Genomic DNA, 6972 nt, shown 5'->3' with positions numbered 1-6972 from the left:
AAGAGAATCCATACGGTCCTGAGGCAGCCCTGGAAATCCTGCTGGGCCCCTGCCCTCCGGATGGCATCAGCTCCAAGGGAGAAATCCATACAGGAACGTCACCCCGAACAATCCTTTGGACAACGTTAGATACAGCACAGGTGGGTCCCTTCCGTGGCTTGACTGTGACTTGATGGCTTTCAGCTCAGTTCCAGATCGCGCTCCCTGGGCTTTAATAACCCTGGGCTTTAATAACCCTTGTCATTAAAACTGAATGAACAGTGTAGCAGCTGCCAGAATACCATCAAGAACTCTCAACAGGCTCATTCTCCCAGTACACCCTGTCCTTGGCTCCCGATTCCCACTTGGATGGCTGACAGTCCCTGCACAGCCCTCCCACCCCCCCGTCCTGTGTGCAGTATTGGCTCTGTAGTGCTGTAGGGATTGGTGCTGAGAGCAGCACTAGAGTTAAAGTTGAAACTGGATTTTCCTTTGCAGTCTAGTTCTGTTCTGCCATCAGTGTTTTTTGGAACAAATTCTTGACGTATGTTCTGAGAACGGATGTACTGGAGGGAGTCACATTGCATGGGGAAACGGACTGGCGCCAAGTGCAGCAACAGCAGAAAATCCCTGAGTGCAGATAGAGTGCTCCCAGCTGTGCTGTTCAGGAGTGCCAAGAGCCAGTGTCTCAGGCACAGCAGCGTACCCCGTGGAGCACTTTCTCCAGAAGAATCACTGACAGAGGGGTTGGGTTTCAGTGGTAGCCGTGTTAGTCTGTATCAGCAAAAAAAAAACAAGGAGTCCATGTGGCACCTTAGAGACTAACAAATTTATTTGGGCATAAGCTTTCGTGGGCTAGAACCCACTTCATCAGATGTATGAAGTAAAAAATACAGGAGGAGGTATAAATACATGAAAGGATGGGGATTGAGGCAGGAAGATTTGCTAAGTGAAGGCTCCAGGCACCCATGTCCCTGGGACAGAAGATTCTCCAGCTGCTCCTCACAGCTCCTACAACAGCATCTGCCTGTACCCCAGAGGTGATAAACCCTTGCTGTTACAGAGAGGCCGAGGCCGGGAGGAGGAGGGGGAAAGGAGGAGAAAGAGAGCAAGCAGGGAATGGAAAGATGAGAAAAATCATTTGAGGGTCTTTGATAGAGGGAGGCGCAGGCTGGCTTGCCTCCCTCCTCTGGCTCCTGCAGGTCCAGCTCTGTTCCCATGTCCCAGAACAGCATGGTCCTGTAGATGGCATCAGGGTGGTGCTGAGATCTCAGCTGGTGGGCCTACCTCTCCCTCTCTGGACGTTTGGTGAGGATGGCATTGGTCATGGAGCTCAGGGTTTCTTCTGCTGAATAATTCAGAGCAGAGTGATGGTCACAACAGATCTGAGAGCGTGTGAATCTCTACAGTGCCTTGTGGGCCTCAATCAGCGCAGGGGCCTTGGAGAGGCTGTGTGCCTGTCCTGTGCTGAGGCAGATGGGACAGATTGGTGCAGGCTAGAGCAGCCTGAGGGCTGCCCTAAGTAATAGGCTCTCTAAGTGTTGTGTCAGCAGAGCTTAGCTTGGGTGCAGGACTCTGTAGGCCATGTCTCCTCCTGTCCCTGAACGCCCCCTGTGCCAGTGGTTTTGCAGTGGTGGCACAGAGCTGGGAGATCCAGGCCTCTTTGCATAGCTTAGCAGGGGCAACGTGTCCCCAGAGCGAGGGTCAATCCCTAGCCCAAAATGTCCCAGACTTGTTTGTTATAATGGGACAGGGAATAAGGCCTGACTGACAGCCACACAGAGGAGAGCATTGAGGTTGTCTGGGCTAGGAGGGTAGGGACCGTGTATCATAGAAGAGGTGCTGTCGATAGGTCCGTGGCTTTAGAATATGTTCTGTGGTGCTGGGTGTTGTATCATTGTCCCTTAGGAACTCTAAATGCTTTTCCAGAAGCATTTATGTTTGAATAGCCACAGGCCCCGTACCACCTCGTGACCTCTCACAAGCAGATTCTCCCTAGCAGGAATTGGAGTACTTGTGGCACCTTAGAGACTAACATACAAGTTTTTTCATGAGGTTGATGGATTTCCACTCCATACGGCTAAATGCAGTGCCTTGCATAATGACAGGTTTCAGAGTAGCAGCCGTGTTAGTCTGACTAAGGTTAGTCTCTAAGGTGCCACAAGTACTCCTGTTCTTTTTGCGGATACAGACTAACACGGCTGCTACTCTGAAACCTAGCAGGAATTGTGCATCAAGTAATTTCTCAGTAGGAGAGTCCCTCAACCCTGTACGTTGTCAGAGAGGTCAGAGCCAGATGCTCAGAGACGTATGCACCAAGCGTTCTCAAAGGAAACCCAGAGGAAACAGCTACCTCCCTGGATAGGCTCAGCCCTCTGACTAAGAGCCAGCCGCACTAACCCTGTGCCACAGCGATGGTTTGCTAAGATAATGGGAGGAAGCAAGTGGTGTGACGCTTGTCACTGGCTTTTCTCCAGGAGGCTATTTCTGCATCCAGGTGGCGTTTGTAGAGAACTCTGTAAATGGTACAGCTTGGAGAGAAGTCGTGACATTCATTTGCAGAGCCCAGGTTACACAGCTCTGCACTGGGGCGTGGTGTAAACTGGAGGGTGGGGAAGTGGAGGAATGCCAGCTCTTTAAGGAGGATGTCTCAGCCAGACCATTAGCAGCACATTAGGATAGGGACCATTAGCAACAGTCCGTATCCCCACCACCCAAACCCAGCCTCAAGTTGCGCAGATGCAGGATCATGGAGGTGCCTGTCTGGGCTCCGCAGCTCAGTTTGGGCCAAGTTTTGCACTTACAGCAGGGATTCAACCACTTTATTACTATGAAAAGTGCGAATTAGCCTTCAACATGACCGTGCGTGCTCTGAGTGTGGAATGGGTTTTCTGAGAATGTACCAGGACATCTGTTAACTAGTTTGAATAAAAACTAATTAAAAATGGATCCTCTAAAATTCTGAGACCCCTACGTCAGACCTTTTCTGTCTGCGATGATCTGAACAGAATAACCCTAACTCTTCCAGCTTCCCACTGAAATCCTGCACATTGACCATGTTTCCAGCCACGTTTTAGAGGCAATGGCCATTTTTGACATTAGTCAGAGTGAAAGTTTCTCCTTCAGCAGAGGCTGACCTATAGTTGGTCAGAGAATGCCATGAGCTGCCCCATTTCAAAATGGGCTGCCATCTTCTATTGTTCTCAATGAGGCCGAAATGCCAGGTGCCCTAAGCAGAAATGTCCACTGCCTCCATTTGCTGGCTCTTTGCAGGGGTCCTGAATCTGCTTCCTTGCAACACAGGATGCTGCTACCGTTTTCACTGAATGCAGCTCGGTTTCACTCATGCTGGAAGCAATGGCAGCTCGGAGCCATTTTGAAAGAGGGCCATTCTTCATAGAATCAGAGAAGATTAGGGTTGGAAGACACCTCAGGAGGTCATCTAGTCCAACCCCCTGCTCAAAGCAGGACCAACCCCAACTAAATCATCCCAGCCAGGGCTTTGTCAAGCCAGACCTTAAAAACCTCTAAGGTCCCTCGGTAACCCATTCCAGTGCTTCACAACCCTCCTAGTGAAATAGTGTTTCCTAATATCCAACCTGGACCTCCCCCACTGCAACTTGAGACCATTGCTCCTTGTTCTGTCATCTGCTACCACTGAGAACAGCCGAGCTCCATCCTCTTTGGAACCCCCCTTCAGGTAGTTGAAGGCTGCTATCAAATCCCTCTCCCTCTACTCTTCTGCAGATTAAACAAGCTCAGTTCCCTCAGCCTCTCCTCATAAATCATGTGCCCCAGGTCCCTGATCATTTTCGTTGCCCTCCGCTGGACTTCAATTTGTCCACATCTTTTCTGTAGTGGGGGGCTCAAAACTGGATGCAATACTCTAGATGTGGCCTCACCAGTGTCGTTTCTCAGAAGCTGATTTCATTTTGCAACCTCTCACGAACTTTCAGTTACAAAAAATAACAGCAAAAAGTGACCATTCCCCCACCCTCAATATTTATCCTCTAAAACTGACACAGAGACGAAAACGTGTGCATGCGGATATGTGGTTGCACTCGGGGGAGGGGTGGGGGGGGTGGGAGGGAGAGAGTATCTCCAAAACTTTCTTTTGTGCTGGAATAGCCAGGGTAGCTGGGAATGCTCTACATGTCTCAGCCAGCAGGGACTCCTCCAAGCAATCTGGACTCCAGCCAGGCCTGCCCTTCGTCTGGGAGGGGAGCATGCAGAGCCCGTGGGGATGCACTGCGAGAGCGGGCAGGTCTCAGGCTCCCTATCTTTAGCTGAGCTTCATGGAGTCTTCTCTGCCGCAACACACGCCCATGGGCAGAGGCGGATTAAGATTTACTGGGGCCCTGGGCACATCCCCTTCCCCCCCAAGGCCACGGCCAGAAGCAGGGCCATGGTAAGAGCTGCCTGGGGAGCCCTGAACCCTCCACCTGCCCGGGGCAGTGCACCCTGAAGGGCAGGGACATGGGCCAGGGGCTGCTCTCAGCCCCCCTGAACCGCTGCCCAGGGCAGGTGGAGGATCTGGGGCTCCCCACAGCTGCCTGGGCTCCCTGGGCGGCTCTTGCCACAGCCTAGGGCAGTGGTCCCCAATATGTGTGGCATGTCCCCTAAGGGGGCACAGAGGAGTATGTTGGGAGGGCACAGCAGGGCCTGGGTCAGCCCCCATGGGGAGGGAGTGCACCCTAGCTCCAGCTATGGCTTCGCTCCTGACCATGCCCCCAGCTGCAGCTACAGCCCCACTCCTGGCCCCTGGCTCCCAGCCCCCACTCCGAGCTCTGGACCAGGGGAGCACCCAGCCCAGCCAATTATACAGGTGCAGCGTCACCACGCTGAGTCCAGAGCATTTCGCACGCACTCCTGCTCCCTTCGGCCTGGGAACGGGATCCAGTCTGGGTAAGGGGGGGCGACCAAAAAGTTTGGGGACCACTGGCCTAGGGTGACCATATGTCCTATTTTGGCCCCAGTTGGGCCTCTTGCCAACTAGATAATCAGTTGGCAAGAGCAAATGGGACAAATGCCCAGTTTTGCCAAAAAGGGGTTCGGGGGGATGAGTGGCAGGGCTTGGTGGTGGTGGGGGTGAGTGGTGGGGATTGAAGGGGGGCAAGCAGTGGGGCTTGGGCCAACCCCACATAGGGAAGCAAGGGGGCTTGGGCCATAGGGTGACCAGACAGCAAATGTGAAAAATTGGGACAGGGGGTGGGAGGTAATAGGAGCCTATATAAGAAAAAGACCCAAAAATTGGGATTGTCCCTATAAAATCGAGACATCTGGTCACCCCAGTGGACCAGCTCTGCTCAGGGGGTGGGGAGGGGCTTGGGTGAGTAGCTTGGGCCAGCTCCTCACGGTGGGAGAGGGGAGCGAATATGGTCATCCTACCACAGCCGGGCTCCTGTTTCTGGCCTGGCCAGGGTGTGGGGCCTCAGGGGAAGAGGAGGAGCAGGGATAGGGGCCAGAGTTTCGGTGATTTTGCGGGTTGCTGTCAAATTGGCTGGGGCCTTTGGGCACATGTCCCATGGTATCTGCCATGGCCTAGGGGAGGCAGACAGCGCCATCCGGAAATAGGACTGCCAGTCTTCAGGATCATCCTGGAGTCTCCAGGAGTAAAGATGAACCTTTAATTAATTAATTAAACCAGCACTGGCAACCCCAGCCGGAAACAAGCACCGGCTTGTGGCAGCAGGCCCAGCTCAGGCAGCAAAGGGAAGGGGGGTGTGACGAACTGGGACTGTTCTTACTGTGGTCTTTAAATGCTGACAGGGGAGTGTGGCTAGGATAGTCTGCATTGGGGGATGGGAGACTGACCGATGGAGAATACCTGAGCATGTAACATGAGAACCCAGGAAGGGGTTAGAGGCCAGGTGACACCTTTGCCTGGTAAACTGAACAAAGGCTGTGGGAGGGGTCGCTGAAGAGAGAGTTTTTTCAGGAGCTGGCTGGTGATATGGCTGGGAGGCAGACGGGGCTCTGACCTCGCAAGGGGGCTGGGGTGCCCTGGGACCCCAAGATGGACCTAACTGAGGGGGGTTCTGTTGTTTGTGCCTGCAAGATCTGTCTTGGACTGTATTCCTGTCGTCTAAATAAACCTTCTGCTTTACTGGCTGGCTGAGAGTCATGGTGAATCGCAGGAAGCCGGGGGTGCAGGGCCCTGAGTCCCCCATACTCCGTGACGGGGGGCTCCACCATTGTTCTCAGAGGCCTCTAGGGTGGACACCACTTCTTGCTTCACTCGTGTGCGCCCCCACAGTGCGCACACTGTGTTCTCGCCCCTACGCACACCCCCATAATCATCCATATGTCCAGCCCTGCCCCGTAGGGAGCCCCCTGTCCCATTTCTGCGCCCCCCGTTCCCCTACGTCCTGGCCTGCAGGTTCCCCTGGGCGGGGTCTGTTCCCACACTGCTGCCTCACAGGGACTCTCCCGGAGCCCTTGCCCAGGCTGTTTGTACTGTGAGCCACCCTTAGGCTGCAACTTCCACCCCCCAGCCCCATTATGTGTACTCTGCGCCTGCCACATTCCCAGGCTGCAGCACCAGGGGTGCAACAGCTGATTCTCAGGCCCTGCCCTTTGGGGAGTTGCCAGCCCATGCTCCTGGCCCTTCTGTTCAGCTGTCCAGTCTCTGCTCCCCACAGGCTCTGTGCCTTGCCTGCTGGCCAGCCAGCCTGTGTCCTACTGCTGCAGCTCCAGTCCTCTCCTGCTGCTGGGGCGCAGAGAACCCCATCCTTAGCCTTATCCTACTGCAGCCCAGGAGAGCCGAGGGTCTGCTCCCCCACCCCTGCTGACCTGCCCAGGCGGGAGAGAGAAAAGCAGTGAATCTGCTGCTCGGCAGCTTGCTCTGAGTCATTGCTGCCTTTCTCTGGTGCTCCTAAGGCACCTGTCATGCTGGTGCCAATTCTCTGCACCTAGCCCAGCCAATTATACCAGTGCACTGGCTGCAGCGTCCCCACGCTGAGTCAAGAGCATTTCGCACCCACTCCTGCTCCC

This window comes from Trachemys scripta, chromosome 24, assembly GCF_013100865.1.
Source record: "Trachemys scripta elegans isolate TJP31775 chromosome 24, CAS_Tse_1.0, whole genome shotgun sequence".
NCBI lineage: Eukaryota > Metazoa > Chordata > Testudines > Emydidae > Trachemys > Trachemys scripta.
The sequence above is the reverse complement of the archived record's forward strand: the minus strand, read 5'-3'. Positions refer to the sequence as shown.